We start from the raw sequence: 18,866 nt of genomic DNA, 5'->3' as shown, positions 1-18,866 counted from the left end.
GAATACGTCCTATTCCGAAACGCGTAGGAAATTGGTCCACGACGCTATCCATAGCAAGTCACGTGAGCAATCACATGACCGTGACGTCACGCAAGATCCTGCAGAGGCAGAGAACCGAGAGCTATACAACAACGCTTAGTCGCTGTTAGTAGTAGGCGAGCACAGGGCTGGTTGCTGCCGGCCGGGGCACTGCCTGGAGCCCGCTCATGGGAAAGCGGAAGAAGAAATAAACTCCACTGAAGCCGCATTCTTCCACATTTGGACTTGTATAAAGATTGACTAAAGGGAACTGAGGACCTTACCGTTTATACTGCACCAGGTAAAAATCTAAAGTTTTTCCAACGGACAGTTAACATCGCTCAGAACCTCTTTTGTTATTTGGAGCTATTCTAAACAAACACAAATTTATTTTTAAATAGTTTTTAAAGCCATATAAAAGGTGAAAACACTCATAGTTTTTTTTTTTTTTTTGGAGGGACTTAGGGGTCATAAAACTACAGAACCCAGCGTGGCTTGTTTATATATATAAGTCTGTGAACATGTAGCATGCAATGCAGCTCACCAAATGGCTACTGGCCTCTTCCATGTTCTTAATGTTTATATGATATCAAAGTGGTGAAGATCTTGCCAAAATTCACTCTGTTTTCTGATGTCCTCCTTTCCAATGCTGTGAAGTTCTGAGGTTGTGGGTTATAATAATCACATAGGCAGGTTAACAATGAAACTATTTTTTATTCCACACATCCATAGTTCAGAGATATAGGGAGGGGACAGGTTGTGGATGGCTTTGTAGATCAGTGTTAGTAGTTTGAACTGGATTCGTTGGGGAGTTAGGAGCCAGTGGAGGGATTTGCAGAGGGGGAGAAATGGGGGAGTATCGAGGAGAGAGGTGGATTAGCAGAGTTGAGGACAGACTGGAGTGGTGCAAGGGAGTTTGCGGGGAGGCCATAGAGGAGGATGTTGCAGTAATCGAGGCGGGAGATGATGGTTTTACAACAAATCCAGGTAGATGGTCAAAATACCATGTCCTAAGTACACAAGATTCCTTCCCCGAGGCCGATAATCCCACTACCCCTGTACTCACTCGCGGCGACTCTTCACTGTTCACTGTTCACTCTTCCCAGAATGCAACATGAATATGCAAACTCTTTCCTTCAAGCTTCAATTCCTGGTTTGATGATTTCCTTCAGGGAACTCAATGCAGCTACACCCACAGATCTTCAGACTGCCAGGTAGTTCCTAACCCCAAACATAAAAATTATAAATGTCCTGGACAACCCCTTTAATTAATTTTTATTTTATCCAGGAAATAGGTCATAAATGTTGTTCCTAAGTTAATCTCAGTAGACCCATGGACAAGACTCGCACTATTTCTGAAAAAGAAAATGAAGACCTTATATATACACCCCTTTAACTTATTCAAAATCATAAAAACACAGATGTATAGAAAATTGTTTATCCTGAAAGTGGCAGACATCCAGATAATCTAAAAATGACATGATTAGTTAAGCACATTTGGTTGTCCAACTCATGGGCCAGCAAGACCATAAACTGTAATATTCCGTTATAAAACCATTAAACATGAGTGTCGATTAGCATTAAATTCCAACAGGGTAATAAATGTTTACTCAGAGTTCAGCTGTAAACACCCAGCTCAGAGTAAACTCCATCAGTTCCGCTGGTCCTCAGCCTGGCCTCCACCACAATCCAATTTTTGTTTCGACTTATGAAAGGAGCAGATTGCTTCCAGGACAGCGATGAATTCTCAGAAAAGTACAACTCCATTTACAGACTAGTCATTCTAAGAAGAACTGTGTCCTACACATACACCAACAATTATGAATACTCCAACAGATGGAGGGAAATATCCTGTTCATTGGGTTGCAGAGTAAATAATATTAATTTACTGAAACATTAGAATCCCTCACAAAGACGCAGTCATACAACTCTGGACAACTGTAGACAGTGTGGCATAGTCCTGGAAATATTGAAAAGAATATTTCTAAATGTTAGACATCCATTAAACATTTTTGCTAGGAGCAAAAAAATGGATTTGGTGGCTAACTGTGGTAATTACTAGACTTGCTGGAGACACAAGATGTAAAGTCAGATATTTCCTGACACTGGTGCCCTCAAATTTGGTAGAAAACTTCAGACCTAGACTTGGTCCTTTATCTCGATTCTATCTCTGGCGGGGTCTGATCAAGGCTGATAGAGGCCCCTGGGCAAAAAAATGTGCCCATTAACAGTTTAATATAATGCTTTCCTAAGTAAAGATGGACATACACTTTAAAGTATGCCACCTGATGGCAGATGCCACTAATATTGATATGGTCAACGGCATGGGGGCAGAAAAACTGACCCCTAATGTCTAATGCTGGATTAAAAAAAGATTAAGATTATTGTATTTTGTCTATGACGTGCCTTTTGCCTTCTCCCTAAGCAATAAACAAGAATGCTCAACCTCTGTACTTTTTTGATTATGGTGTATGGGTATCTATGCTCTAAATGGAGACATACAGTGGGTGCGGAAAGCATTCAGACCCCTTTACATTTTTCACTCTTTGTTTCATTGTAGCCATTTGGTAAATTCAAAAAAGTTATTTTTTTTTACATTAATGTACGCTCTGCACCCCATCTTGACTGAAAAAAAAAACAGAAATGTGGTAGTTTTTGCAAATTTAATAAAAAAGAAAAACTAAAATATCACATGGTCATAAGTATTCAGACCCTTTGCTCAGACACTCATATTTAAGTCACATGCTGTCCATTTCCTTGTGATCCTCCTTGAGATCGTTCTACTCCTTCATTGGAGTCCAGCTGTGTTTAATTAAACTGATAGGACTTGATTTGGAAAGGCGCACACCTGTCTATATAAGACCTCACGTCTCACAGTGCATGTCAGACCAAATGAGAATCATGAGGTCAAATGAACTGGCCAAGGAGTTCAGAGACAGAATTGTGGCAAGGCATAGATCTGGCCAAGGTTAGAACAGAATTTCTGCAGTACTCAATGTTCCTAAGAGCACAGTGGGCTCCATAATCCTTAAATGGAAGAAGTTTGGGACCACCAGAAGTCTTTCTAAACCTGGCTGTCCAACCAAACTGAGCAATCATAGGAGAAGAGCCTTGGTGAGAGAGGTATAGAGGAACCACAAGATCACTGTGGCTGACCTCCAGAGATGCAGTAGGGAGATGGGAGAAAGTTCCACAAAATCAACTATCACTGCAGCCCTACACCAATCAGGCCTTTATGAGACGAAGATGGACCTTTTTGGTGATAATTCAAAGTGGTATGTGTGGAGAAAATCAAGCACTGCTCATCACCTGCCCAATACAATCCCAACAGTGAAACATGGTGGTGGCAGCATAATGCTATCGGGGTGTTTTTCAGCTGCAGGGACAGGATGACTGGTTGTCATTGAATGATACATGAATGTGACCAAGTACAGAGAAATCCTGGATGAAAACCTCTTCCATAGTGATCTGGACCTCAGACTTGGCTGAAGGTTCACCTTCCAACAAGACAATGACCCTTAGCACACAGCTAAAATAACAAAGGAATGGCTTCAGAACAACTCTGTGACCATTCTTGACTGGCCCAGCCAGAGCCCTGACCTAAACCCAATTGAGCATCTCTGGAGAGACCGAAAAATGGCTGTCCACCAACGTTCACCATCCAACCTGATGGAACTGGAGAGGATCCGCAAGGAAGAATGGCAGAGGATCCCCAAGTCCAGGTGTGAAAGACTTGTTGTATCATTCCCAAGAAGGCTGATGGCTGTACTATCTCAAAAGGGTGATTCTACTCAATACTGAGCAAAGGGTCTGAATACTTATGACCATGTGATATTTCAGTTTTTCTTTTTTAATAAATTTGCAAAGATTTCTACATTTCTGTTTTTGTTCAGTCAAGATGGGGTGCAGAGTGTACATTAATAAGAAAAAAAATGAAGTTTTTTGAATTTACCAAATGGCTGCAATGAAACAAAGAGTGAAACATTTAAAGGGGTCTGAATACTTTCCGTACCGACTGTAAAGAGGCAAGACTGCTCAAAGTGTCTGGGAAAGTCTGGGTGGTAGAAGACCCTATGCCTCGAAGGCCCCTATGCATCTGACCCTTTTTCCATGTGTATAACCCAAACTTTAGCCTGGCACAAAAGAAAAAAAATATATAGTGTTGTCTGGAAAATGTCATATGTGTTTTGGATAAAAAAAAGTCATCAATGTTCCTTGTGGAGAGAAAGGTTTCAATCAAAGCTTCTATTTAGCAGTACATGGCTGGAATTTGTTCAGAAAAAAATAGTACATTGGAGGAAAGCTTTCCTTTCTGGCAGCTGGAGTATTTCTACAGCTGATGGGATACCTGCTGTGATGGAATATGAAGAACATGTCCCATTGCTGTTTATGCCTGCTGCAATAGGGGGGAATTTGTTGCCTTGGATATTAGCCAGGCAAAATCTCTCATCGGTTTCAAACAAGGCCCACTATACATCACTGCCTGCTCACCAAATCCAGGCGGATAAACACTAGCTACAGAAAACCATTAAGACACTTTTGTCCTCTGGTAAATGCACTATTGCATCTCAACATATCAAATGATGAGGTATTACAGAGTCTGTGAAAAGATTACTTTGGAGGTACAGATAACTCAACTGCTGATAGAGGAATCTTTTCTTCATGTAGACTATGTAGATGAGGTTACAAATAGATGATCCAGGCTCATATTTATCTCTTCTGCTGCACATTTTTATTATAACATTACACACACACACACATAAAATGAATTTTGTAGATACTATGGAAGTTGGTTTTTATAAAGAGACTAGCTGAAGAGCCCGGCGTTGCCTGGGCATAGTAAATATCTGTGGTTAGTTATAGCACGTCACTTCTCTTATTTTCCCATCACTCCTCTCATTTTCCCAATCACATCTTTCATTTTCCCCCTCACATCTCTCATTTTCTCCCTTACTCCTCATTCCCGCCTAACACTTGTCATTTCGACCTCACATCTGTCATTTTCCAATCACTACACTATTTTCCCTCACTCCTCTCATTTTGCACTCACACCTTTTCATTTTCACCTCACACCTCTCATTTTCACCTCAGTATATACATGTTTGTCATCTCCCTTATATATAGTATACACCTGTATGTCATCTCCTGTATATAGTATATACCTGTATGTCATCTCCCCTGTATATAGTATATACCTGCTGTGTGTCATCTCCCCTGTATATAGTATATACCTGTATGTCATCTCCTCCTATATATAGTAAATACCTGTATGTCATCTCCTCCTATATATAGTATATACCTGTATGTCATCTCCTTCTATATATAGTATATACATGTATGTCATCTCCTCCTGTATATAGTATATACCTGTGTGTCATCTCCCCTGTATATAGTATATATCTGTGTGTCATCTCCTCCTGTATATAGTATATACCTGTATGTCATCTTCTATATATAGCATATACCTGTATGTCATCTCCTCCTGTATATAGTATATACCTGTAGGTAATCTGCTCCTGTATATAGTATATACCTGTGTGTCATCTCCTCCTGTATATAGTATATACCTGTATGTCATCTCCTCCTGTATATAGTATATACCTGTGTGTCATCTCTCCTGTATATAGTATATATCTGTGTGTCATCTCCCCTGTATATAGTATATACCTGTGTGATCTCCTGTATTAGACCTCGTTAACACGTTATTTGCTCAGTATTTTTACCTCAGTATTTGTAAGATAAATTGGCAGCCTGATAAATCCCCAGCAAACAGGAAGCCCTCCCCCTGGCAGTATATATTAGCTCACACATACACATAATAGATAGGTCATGTGACTGACAGCTGCTGTATTTCCTATATGGTACATTTGTTGCACTTGTAGTTTGTCTGCTTATTAATCAGATTTTTATTTTTGAAGGCTAATACCAGACTTGTGTGTGTTTTAGGGCGAGTTTCGTCTGTCAAGTTGTGTGTGTTGAGTTGTGTGTGGCGACATGCATGTAGCGACTTTTGTGAGATGAGTTTTGTGTGGCAACATGCGTGTAGCAACTTTTTGTGTGTCGAGTTGCATGTGACAGGTTAGTGTAGCAAGTTGTGTGCAGCAGGTTTTGCGCATGGCGAGTTTTGCACATGGTGAGTTTTATGTCTGGTGCCTTTTGAGTATGTGCAAGTTTTGTGTGAGGCAACTTTTGCATGTGTTGCAAATTTTGTGCATGTGGCAATTTTTCCGCGTGTGCAAGTTTTGCGTGTGGCGAGTTTTCCATGAGGTGAGTTTTGCACTTGTGGCGAGTTTTGTGTGAGCCTAGTTTTTGCATGTGGCGAGTTTTGCGCGTGGTGAGTTTTGAGCGGCGACTTTTGTGTTTCGACTTTTATGTGGCGAGGTTGGTGTATGTGTGGTGAAATGTGTGCTGAGGGTGGTATATGTGTTCAAGCACGTGGTAGTGTGTGGCGCATTTTGTGTGTGTGTTCATATCCCCATGTGTGGTGAGTATCTCATGTCGGGGCCCCACCTTAGCAACTGATCGGTATATACTCTTTGGCGCCATCGCTCTCATTCTTTAAGTCCCCCTTGTTCACATCTGGCAGCTGTCAATTTGCCTCCAACACTTTTCCTTTCACTTTTCCCCATTATGTAGACAGGGGAAAAATAGTTTGGTGAATTGGAAAGCGCGGGGTTAAAATTTCACCTCACAACGTAGCCTATGACACTCTCAGGGTCCAGACGTGTGACTGTGCAAAATTTTGTTGCTGTAGCTGCGACGCTTCCAACACTTTTCCTTTCACTTTTTTCCCCATTATGTAGATAGGGGCAAAATTGTTTGGTAAATTGGAACGCGCGGGGTTAAAATTTCACCTCACAACGTAGCCTATGACGCTCTCAGGGTCCAGACGTGTGACTGTGCAAAATTTTGTGGCTGTAGCTGCGACGCCTCCAACACTTTTCATTTCAATTTTTCCCCATTATGTAGATAGGGGCAAAATTGTTTGGTGAATTGGAAAGCGCGGGGTTAAAATTTCACCTCACAACGTAGCCTATGACGCTCTCGGGGTCCAGACGTGTGACTGTGCAAAATTTTGTGGCTGTAGCTTCGACGCCTCCAACACTTTTCCTTTCACCTTTTTCCCCATTATATAGATAGGGGCAAAATTGTTTGGTGAATTGGAAAGCGCGGGGTTAAAATTTCACCTCACAACATAGCCTATGACGCTCTCAGGGTCCAGACGTGTGACTGTGCAAAATTTTGTGGCTGTAGCTGCGACTCCTCCAACACTTTTCATTTCACTTTTTCCCCATTATGTAGATAGGGGCAAAATTGTTTGGTGAATTGGAAATCGCGGGGTTAAAATTTCACCTCACAACGTAGCCTATGACGCTCTCAGGGTCCAGACATGTGACTGTGCAAAATTTTGTTTCTGTAGCTGCGACGCCTCCAACACTTTTCCTTTCACTTTTTTCCCCATTATGTAGATAGGGGCAAAATTGTTTGGTGAATTGGAACGCGCGGGGTTAAAATTTCGCCTCACAACGTAGCCTATGACGCTCTTGGGGTCCAGACGTGTGACTGTGCAAAATTTTGTGGCTGTAGCTGCGACGGTGCAGATGCCAATCCCGGACATACACACACACACACATACACACACACACACATACACACATTCAGCTTTATATAGTAGATTGGATATTGCTTCTCAGTTTTATAGTGATTATTTAGTAAGTTACTAATTATATGCTGGACCCTATTTGGTGCTCATGCCCCCTACTAGTAAGTCAGACTAAGGGTATGTGTACATAACATCTTTTTTCAGGGGGATCTACTCTGTCACGCCCCTGATGATGGCAGATGCCGAAACGCGCGTCGGGGCTTCGCACATCCCAGGGACTATTGTCTTATACAGCAGGTAAATACCTAAATACCAGGTGGCTCTTTCTTTGCTTTTATTTGTTTTCTTGCCCGCACATCGTTTGATATTACTCTGGCTACACTATGTTCACAATGTTACACATTGGCCTTATTTAGCGCCGGTCTTTTTGCTATTAGGTTCTGCTGCCACCTCATTAATGATGCACATGCACTTTATTATATAGTTTTGGTACTACTGCTAATCACATCTTCATGGCATATATACATAGGTATGCACATATATGTTGAATTCCCACTGTGGTTACATTTACTATTCATGATTGCCATCTATATGTCCCTGGTGTAGGGCTTTTATCTGGTAGTCTTTCCACCGTACCACTCTACCATATATTTTAATAAACGTTGGACCTTGTTTCGGTTTTTTCTTTGTGTTTTCTGATTGAGTTCCGATTTGTCCAGTATATATCCTATTGGTGCACATTGGTGGTGATGGTTCCCTCCTTTACATAATTCGTTTATGTGTACCGTGCTTTGAGTTTTTTATACATAATAGGAATCCGCAGGTGTAAAAACGCAGGCAAAATCCGCACAAAATCCGCAGTAAATCCGTGGGGAATCCGCAGGTAAAACGCAGAGTTCAGCAGACTTCATACTGTCACTTGCAGTACCGCTGCATGGGAAAATTCTCATGCAGCAGTGCCGTAAAGTGAGAACATGAACTCATTGAACCCTCAGTGATAACACTGCAGAAGCCATTGTCTTCTGTCAGTGTGTCAGTGGAGGCCTATAGTGCAGTCACATCTCATGATGTGACAGCTCTATAGGGGGAGTGTTGTGAATTCTGTGGCTGAATTCACTCCTGTGGTCACAAGTGGTACTGCAGCTTCTGAGCTTCCTCCCTCAGGTGTTCTGGTGAGCTCGTTGGCTGCTTTGTTATTTAACTCCACCTGATTCTGTCTTCCTTGCTCCTTGTCAATGTTCCAGTGTTGGATCTGAGCTTCTGGATCTTTCCTGTGGCCTGCTGCTCTGCTTAGATAAGTGCTTCTTTGCTTTTGTTGCTACTTTTTCTGTCCAGCTTGTTAATTCGTTTTGCTGGAAGCTCTGAGACGCAAAGGGTGTACCGCCGTGCCGTTAGTTCGGCACGGTGGGTCTTTTTGCCCCCTTTGCGTGGTTTTTTGCTTTAGGGTTTTTTGTAGACTGCAAAGTTCTCTTTGCTATCCTCGCTCTATCTAGAATATCGGGCCTCACTTTGCTGAATCTATTTCATCCCTACGTTTGTCTTTTCATCTTGCTAACAGTCATTATATGTGGGGGGCTGCCTTTTCCTTTGGGGTATTTCTCTGAGGCAAGTCAGGCTTGTTTTTCTATCTTCAGGCTAGTCAGCTCCTCAGGCTGTGCCGAGTTGCATAGGTAGTTTCAGGCGCAATCCACAGCTGCCTTTAGTTGTGTTTAGGATAGGTTCAGGTATTGCGGTCTACAGAGATTCCACGTCTCAGAGCTCGTTCTATTGTTTTTTGGGTTATTGTCAGATCACTGTATGTGCTCTGATTGCTGGCACACTGTGTCACTGGATTGCCTACATAACAGGGGAGATCGTTGTGGGACCGTCGTTATTAAATAGACTACATCAGACCAGGGAATATTTGTGTTGGTTTATTATTTTTTCTTTTTTAGAGGAGATCAAGGGCGTCACAGGAATTAGGCATAACAATAAATATGGGAAAACTGTAGTTTATTTCATTAAAATACTTTATTCTGGCTGTGTCTTTATTTAACCCTTTAACATCTGTAGGATTAGTAATGAATAGGTGTCTTATTGACACCTCTCCATTACTAAGCCGGCTTGATGTCACCTTACAATACAAAGGTGACATTAACCCCCTATTACCCCATATGCCACCGCTACAGTGCAGTGGGAAGAGAGAGGCTGGGGCGGTTGTGTGCTGGTGTTTGTAGACGGGGGGCCAATATCTATGGTCCCTTCCTAGGCTATGAATATCAGCCTGTAGCTGTCAGCATAGCCTTTTCCGGCTATTAATTATAAGGGGACACCACGTCATTTTTTGGGGGGTCCCCCTATTTTAATAGCCAGTAAAGGTGAAATACACAGCTGTGGGCTGATATTTATAGCCTGGGAAGATCCATGGGTATTACCCCCTTCCTAGGCTATAAACATAAGCCCCAGTTGCTGGCTTTCCCTCTCTGGTGCAGAAAATTGTGCTGGAGCCGACGCCATTTATTTCATTTTTTTTTAAATTAAAGAGATATTCCTTTTAAGGCCGGGTTCACACTTGCGAGAAACTTGCACGAGTCTCTCACATCAATACCTGGCACTGCCGCCTGCACTCGGGACCAGAGTGTGTGGCTGCATGTATTTCTATGTAGCTGAACACCCCAGTCTGAGTGCCGGTGGCAGTACCAGGTACTGAGGTGCGAGACTCGTGCGAGTTTCTTGCAATTGTGACTCCAACCTAATGCAGATTTTGTGTGTGTGTGTGTCTTTATTTAACTCTTTAGGAACCATTTTATTATGTTTGTTACTAAACATCGGGCTTGGTATTATATATCTATCCATCTATCTATAGATATATCTATCTATAGATAAATAAATCTTTAGATAGATATACTGTATATATATAGCTAGATGGATAGATATATCTATAGATAAATAGATCTATAGATAGATAGATAGATCTATAGATAGATAGATAATAGATAGTGTAATGCAGTGACCTGTGCTGCAGCTAGGGGGCGCTGTGTGGGCTCCTCTTTATATGCATGGAGGCTTAAATGGGTTTGTGAAACAGGGTCTGGCATGATTGTAAATGGTCGGTATGTGTCGCAGAGGGAGTCTGTGCTGTTAGCCAGTATTGTTGTTCTGGGACTTGTAGTTTCATAAGAGTTGTGTTTGTGTAGCTTTAAAGGGAGGCTTACAGGGTTAGCCAGAGAGCTGGGCGGGTCTGAATAACCACACACACCTCCCACCTATGTGAGTGGTTACAAGTATATAATGTGACCATGGTGTGGTCACATAGAGAGTGTGTAAGGTCCTGGAACGTCTATGTGATGGAAGGTCCCAAGTGGGGACGGACTTCCTGAAAAGCACATGATGAGGCCTTGGACCTGGAGGCCTATGTGTTGGAAGATCCTGGGAGTAGGATTTCCTGAATAGCACATCCTGTGTTGGAAGATCCTGGGAGTAGGACTTCATGAATAGCGCAAGGAGAGGCCATGTATGCAGATTCTGTGATGGCACTGCATTGGGGGAGCTACCGTCCATCTGAGGATCTGGACTGTCAGGTGGCCTGGGGAGCAAAGAAGTGTCCGGGACGGTGATCCCAGTTCGGCTGCTTCCATGAGAGAGAGCACTGACAGGAGTCAGCGTGTGGAGCAGGAGCTCCTGGAAGGGAACCCAGAGTATGGGGAACTGTGTGCACTGACAGGTGGTCAGTTAATGAACTGTGCAGTCACCCATGGTAACTGGACAGAAAGAGGTCCAGCATGTTTAGAGACTGCAACCTAATGTCGTGTGTTGGTGCCTATTGTGTTCCATTGACATTAATGAACTGTTCGAAGTGTGGTCTCCCACGGTAAATGGACAAAGAGGTCCGGCGTGTTTAGGAACTGCGAGTTAAAGCCATATACTATGAAGAGCTGTGGAGTGTGTGTTAAACCTGTGCTATGTAACATGGCCTCAAGTGGTTTATGAAGGGTAAATACACCAAATAGACTGTTTATGTGAAAAACTGTGCCTGTCTACGTTTATCCTGTTGCCAAGCGAGTGTCCCCCAACACATGCAGTAAGCGCGATCTCACAATAGATAGATCTATTTATAGATAGATCTATAGATCTATCTATAAATAGATCTATCAATAGCTCTATCTATAGAGCTATCTATCTATCTATTTATTATCTATCTATTTATTATCTATCTATCTATCTATCTATCCATCTATCTATAGATCTATCTATTATCTATCTATTAGCTATCTATTATCTATAGATCTATCCATCTCTGCGTGTAAACATTATTCAATGGAGTATGTAAATGAAGAGGTTGGACAAGAAATGACATCACAATTCTTTTCTTTTTTTTAAATAACAGTTCTTTATTTAGCTTACAAAAACGCATACAAATCCGCATGAAAAAAAACGCGTGAAAATCCACGTAAAACATGCATCAAATCCGTGCGGATTTTTACCTGCTTTTTCTGCCAAGAGATGCAGAATCTGCCCAGAAAATTCCACAGGCAAATCTGCAACGTGTGCACATACCCTAAGAAGAGCACACCTCAGGAGACAGGACTATGACTTTCTACTGCATCTTTTCTGCTCTGTGTGTTCTCCTGTCTCCTGTCTTTTTTAAGGTATTTTGCGTGATTGGTGGGGGACTCGGGATAATGTTCCCCACAGATCTACTCAGAATTAATGATCATAAAATATATAAAATAATCTCTCAACCTTTTACTTTTTAAGGTGCATTTACACTGCAGCCGATTACCAGTCTACCGAAACAGGCTGTCAGTCACCAGATACAGGAGTAAAAAAAATTGTTCGTAGGGTGACATTTTTAATCTTACTTAAAGGGATACTGTCACCTACAAAATGACAATTATACTGCATTAACATTTATAACAGGTAATGTAGCCCATGCAAAAATCGTACCAGGACCTCTACATGCTGTCGGTTCACTTAAACAGCCCTCGGTGGTGGCCACAGACAGGAAGGAACCGGAAATAAGAATGCACCTGCAGCCACACTGTGTGCACAGCCATACTTACATTTGGAACGCAGTGATTTTAGGCAGCGCTCACTCTGACCAATAGATCACGGTCGATCAAGATGGGAAAAACAGGAAACTGAGCTGGAGTATAAGGCCGGGGTCACACTTGCGAGTGCAATGCGAGAAACTTGCGCGAGTCTCTCCATCAATACCCCAGGTTTTAGCGCTGCAGTGTGCTGCCTTATTTACTTAACTATATATGAGTTGGCGACTCTAGGTTCAACACCTGTTCACACTGAGTCTATGTTTGGATGTGCCGGTCAGGTTTTTGAAATGTATTCTCTAGCCTTCTGATCGTGCACTCCGCCTCCTAGCTTCAGGTGTTTTAATTACAGCAGGTCCAATACCCCTCCACAGAGAGAGAGAATTTTAGTCTAGGAAGAGGTTTCACATGTACCCATTCAGATGGAGACGTTTATTCTCAGCGAGGTAAGGCAAGTTTAGGACCTGGTATAAGAGAGATGCCGTAAAGGGGCTACCAGGTACACATAAAATTTTCCATTTTTATGCGCTAAACGCTCTCATTTTACATATTTCTAGTGCAGTAATGCACTTCAAATTTCGTGTTTCAAGTTTGCAGGTTTTAGCGCTGCAGTGTGCAGCCTTATTTACTTAACTATATACGAGTTGGCGACTCTGGGTTCAGCACCTGTTCACACTTAGTCTATGTTTGGATGTGCCGGTCAGGTTTTTGAAATGTCTCCATCAATACCCGGCACTGCCACCGGCACTCAGGACCGGAGTGTGCGGCTGCATGTATTTCTATGCAGCTGAACGCTCCGGTCCCAAGTGCCGGCGGCAGTGGCGGGTATTGATGGAGAGACTCGCACGAGTTTCTCGCATTGCACTCGCAAGTGTGACCCCGGCCTAACTTGAAAACATGCATGATGTAAAGGCATGTTCATACTGGCCATGGAAACAAATAAAACCAAAGAAAAGACAATGTGTGCATATACCCAAATGAAAATAAATAAGTAAAAAAGCAATTCCATTAAATAATTAAGAGGGTATTTAGTAAACACTGTTTTTGATCAAAAAAAGCATAAAGCTGTTCCAGTACCTGCACTCTCTAATGTTAAAATCTATATAGTGTGAACAGTGGCAGAGACTTGCTGGGTCCCAGGAGCTGGCTGGCAAATTTTGGCCTGGGGGGCAAGCACACAGCAGTGGCCCATGAAAAGCGGCTCATCCTTAAAGGGGTTGTCGGATCTTAAGCTAAATGTCTACAGTCACTATGTGTGAATTCTCATATCGTGCGCACTGAGCGCTGTGAGGATTCTCTGGTGCCGGCGCTGGGAACAGGTGGTCTTGTGACCGCAAGCATGTGATATATATATTCCCAGCCACATTCCGACTAGACTGTTTATGGCCTTGTTCAATACAGTTGCATTAGGCCATGCAAGTCTAGTCAGCATGTGACCGCATGTATGCAAATCACAAACTGTCACATCCGATAAACAAGTCATTTTCGGGGTATCAATATCTTCTTTCTTCACGGCATCCCCGCTTTGCAAGGCTGTGGCATCCTGCCAACTATGCTAAGTGTGAGGGAGGGCCAGGGCCGTATCTGCTTATCAGCGCTCCAGCCTCCCGTCACATGAAAACAATGTCCCCTTTTTAGCGCACCTTCAGCTACATCATCTGCACCGTCAGGGGCCCATCTGAGCAGCCGAAGTTCTGCTGCTGGTGTTGTTGCACAAATAGAGACAGAGTTCACGTTCAACTTAAAGGGAACTTGTCACCCCCCTCAGGCGTCTGTAACTAAATTCTGATAAGGTGGCTCTTTTAGTTATGATGCCTGCACACGCTGAAATAAACGTTTATAAAATGTGCCCCCTCATACCCTGAAATCGCCAGGGAGGCGGGACTTTCCTTCCTAATCAGACGCAGCACAGTTGTCACTCCGGACCTGTGTGCGCCGTGCTCCGCCTCCTCTTGCTGCATTATCGTCCCCGGCACCTGTGCATGCCCGAAAAAAGCCTATAAAGCTGATATTGACTGTGCAGTGTTTCCTTTGAGTATTTAACTTATATTTGTATGGACCCTAATCTTCTATCTTGTTTGTGGGGGGTTTTTAATTGTTTTTAAAATAAGTCTTTGTGTGGTGTTTTCAATAAAACTTTGTTATCTTTTGTACTAAAACTTTTGGTGTGGTGATCCCATTATTTTGATGCATGTGCTTTTTCTTCTGTGTCGTAAGTACGAAGGGCAGCGCAACTGCGCATGCCCCCCAAAAAAACTCAATGCGCAGGCGCCTGGGACAATAATGAAGCAAGAGGAGGTGGCGCCTGGCGTGCACAGGTTCGGAGTGACGGCTGTGCCGCGTCTGATTAGGAAGAAAAGACCCGTCTCCCTGGCGATTTCAGGGTAAGAGGGGGCACATTTTATAAGTGATTATTTCAGCATGTGCAGGCATCATAACTAAAAGAGCCACCTTGTCAGAATGCAGCATTTGTGCTGCACATGGTGGCTCTTTTAGATACAAACGCCTGAGGGGGGTGACAGGTTCCCTTTAAAACAGATAACTTTACTGGTTTCTTCTCTCAGCACATCTATGTCTTTTGCAGCATCAACATTAGGTTCCACACAGCATATCTCCTTCTCTTTACCTGTGCTTTTTCCCTGCGTGCTTAAGGGTGTTCCGTCCTGCACAGTATCACAGTGTCCTCCCTGTCCAGCTTGACTACCTTTAGGATGTCCCTCATCTATTTTGTCCCAGACATAAGGGCATCTGCCCAAGTTGTAAGCTGCCACATTTTTGGTGGGACATGCGGACTGTCCTGCTGTGACTTCTGCGATAGATCCTGCTCTCTCACTACCACCGTCACTGCTTCTTTTCACTGCTTCCATCTCTGCTGAACTTCTGACTCGCTGACCCTAGATGGATGGGTTTCTTTCTTGAAATGTTGCAGGGCCAACTATGTTGCCCCGGGCTCTAGGGACCTACGGGACTGCCTGGGCTCTCTGGCCCTCCTAGCCTGTCTCGGCTCCCAGGCTCCACTGACTAGAAAACAGAAAATTCCCTTTCTTATCCACAGCAGGCACCTCCTAGATTAACTATATACTCTACCCTGTATACTAATGTGTCCCCATCTAGTGGACTATCTATGGTACTGTACTTTTCCAACTTGTACAATAGAAAACATATACATATAGCAGCATACCGGACATAACTATATATACATTGCATTAACTAGAAAAAGCAGAGGGTTAGAAGACAGTCCTGGTACACCCCTTACACACCTATGGTCAAAATTACTATTATGTGAACAGCTAAAATGCCTAAGGTTAAAGATTATGCATTTTCTTTGTATTTTAGGCAAAAAAATATATATATTGTAATTTTTTGCATTTTAAAAATTTCAAAGGGAAAATGAGCAGATGCAAAAATGTGGGCACTCTTAGAGATTTGAGTGCTCAGATAACTTTGACCAAGGTTTCACACCTTAATTAGCCTGCTACGGTTATAGCTTGTTCACTATCATAGTTAGGAAAGGCCAAGTGATACAAATTTCTCAGCATTATAAAAACCCAGCCTCTTCTAGTCTTGTGCCAAAAAACAGCAGCCATGGGTTCTTCTAAACAGCTGCCTAGGCCTCTGAAAATGAAAATGGTTGTGGCCCACAACGCAGGGGAAGGTTTTAAGAAGCTAGCAAAGCGTTTTCAAGTTGCCTTTTCCTCAGTTTGCAATGTATTAAGAAATGGCAGTTAACAGCAACAATGGAGGTCAAGATAAGTTATGGAAGATCAAACAATATTTCAGTGAGAGCTGCTCGTAGGATTGCTAGAGAAGCAAATCAGAACCCCTGCTTGACTGCAAAAGACCTTCAGAAAGATTTAGCAGACTCTGGAGTTGTGGTACATTGTTCTGCTGTTCAGAGACACCTGCACAAATATTGCCTTCACGGAAGAGTCATCAGAAGATAATCTCTCCTGTGTCCTCACCATAAAAATCAGCATCAGAAGTATGCAAAAGAACATCTAAAGAAACCTGATGCACTTTGGAAACAAGTCCTGTGGACCAATGAGGTTAAAATAGAACTTTGTCCACAATGATCAAAGGCATGCATGGAGATAAAAGGGCCCGGATTTCAGGAACAGAACATCTCACCAACCCTTAAGTGTATGGGTGGATCAATCATGCTTTGGGGTTGCGTTGCAGCCAATGGCACAGGGAACATTTCACGGGTAGAGAGAAGAATGGATTCAATTAATTTTCAACAAATACTTGATGCAAACATAACATCATCTGTAAAAAAGCTGAAGCTAAAAAGAGGATGCCTTATACAAATGGATAATGATCCTAAACACACATCAAAATCCACAAAAGACTACCTCAAAAGGCCCAAGCTGAAGGTTTTACAATGGCCCTCACAGTCCTATTCCCCTGATCTGAACATCATTGAAAATCTGTGGCTAGACATCAAAATAGCAGTGCATACAACACAACCTAGGAATCTCACAGAACTGGAAGAATTTTCCAAAAAAGGCCCTATGAAAATCCCTCAAACAAGAATTGAAAGACCCTTGGGTGGCTACAAAAAGCATTTACAAGCTGTGATACTTTCAAAAGGGGGTACTACCAGGTACTAACAGAGCAGGGTGCCCAAACCTTTGCACTGGCCCATTTTCCTTTTTGTAATTTTTAAATTGTACAAGTTGAAAATATTTTTTTCTGTTAGAATACAAAGGAAATGTGTCATCTTTAACTTTTGGCCTTTTAGAGATCATTTCATCTTCAACTTGCTTATCTGTTCACAATAACAGTAATTAAATAAAAATACTCAAAGCAAGGGATACATTCTCTCACTTTAAAATATTGTTTTTATATATACATATTTATATCTTCACGTTTTTTACTGCAATTGCAGTTATTACATTTGTCTTAGCCTGTTAACCCTTTCAGGTATTTTTAAAGGTGTATCACCCCTTTCTTTTTGTCATCAGTTCTGTGCGTGCCTATATATATATAATATATATTATTTTATTTTATTTTTTTCAGTTCAGTGTTTGGCTTTATATTTATTTATCTCTTTTATATATTTTGCCATTTCTTTGCCATTTCAGGACTGTATTTTGCCCTGTCTCCTTGTTGTTGTGCCTTTTTTCGTTGGTTTCGTTCCCCCCCCCCACCAATTGGTGTATTTTTGTATTAATAAATTTATTTCAATTTATTTCTTGGGCATTAGTTTGGTTGTGTGTTCTTTGTTTTTGTACAATAACAGTAATGTTGACCAGGGGTGCCCAAATTTTAATGCCATTGTAGTTACACCACTGACCTGGATGCTCAGCTGGAGTCCCTTGAATCCATCCGCCTATCTCTAGCTAGTATAGACTAACATAAGGATAGTAAACCCAAGCAGAATTTGCTATGTGCCGCCTTTCAATTTCAAAAGTTCAAAAAAGTTAAAAAAAATCAAATAACCATAAAAGTGTTTTCACGGGCTAAAATGTTATGTTACTAAACAAATGCAGTGTGTTTAAGTTGGCCCTGGTGTCTTGATGGTCAGGCACATGCAGTTATTTTCCCTTTGGTTTAGTGACAGCAAGTAAAAATATCAATATAATTCCACCAAGCATAATAATTCAAGTTAAATGCTATACCAGAACATATTTAGTGCTCGCATGCTGGAAAAACAACCAAGCTAGTTTAAATTTAGGAAAAACATCTGTTGATTCTTGAACCAGAGACAAGTTGCCTTCTCAGTTCTAAGGGAAATGTCTTGCATTATTTTTACAAGGACAACTTGAGAATGTTGCTCTATGACATTGGGAATTGCAACTTTTCAAATGTGTTCATTCTTTTGCCGAGTACTTGAAAATGTATTTATAACATCATGTGTAAGTATACAAATCTTACATTTTTCACCTCTTGTACCGTTATCATCCAGAATAATCCCAACCTTCATATATAAGGGCTGTTCCATAAAGACAGCAACCTTGACAATGGTCTCAAGTTCTGGCAAGTCAGTCCAAACTTCTGATGTGTTCATTGCGTGAGGCCCCTCTTTGTATTCGGTGGTTGACCATTTAATACATGCATGTAATATGTATCTACAAAGCAAAAAAGCCATTGTGCGATGATATTCCAACGAGGCCAAGAAAGGGTCACGATCATATGCCCTACTATCTTCTAGACACAATAAGTCTTCTTAAGATAACTACCTTCAAGACAGCCAAAAAAAATTGTGGAAGTGATCT

Source organism: Ranitomeya imitator, chromosome 9 (genome assembly GCF_032444005.1).
Source record: "Ranitomeya imitator isolate aRanImi1 chromosome 9, aRanImi1.pri, whole genome shotgun sequence".
NCBI lineage: Eukaryota > Metazoa > Chordata > Amphibia > Anura > Dendrobatidae > Ranitomeya > Ranitomeya imitator.
Note: the sequence above shows the minus strand (reverse complement) of the source record.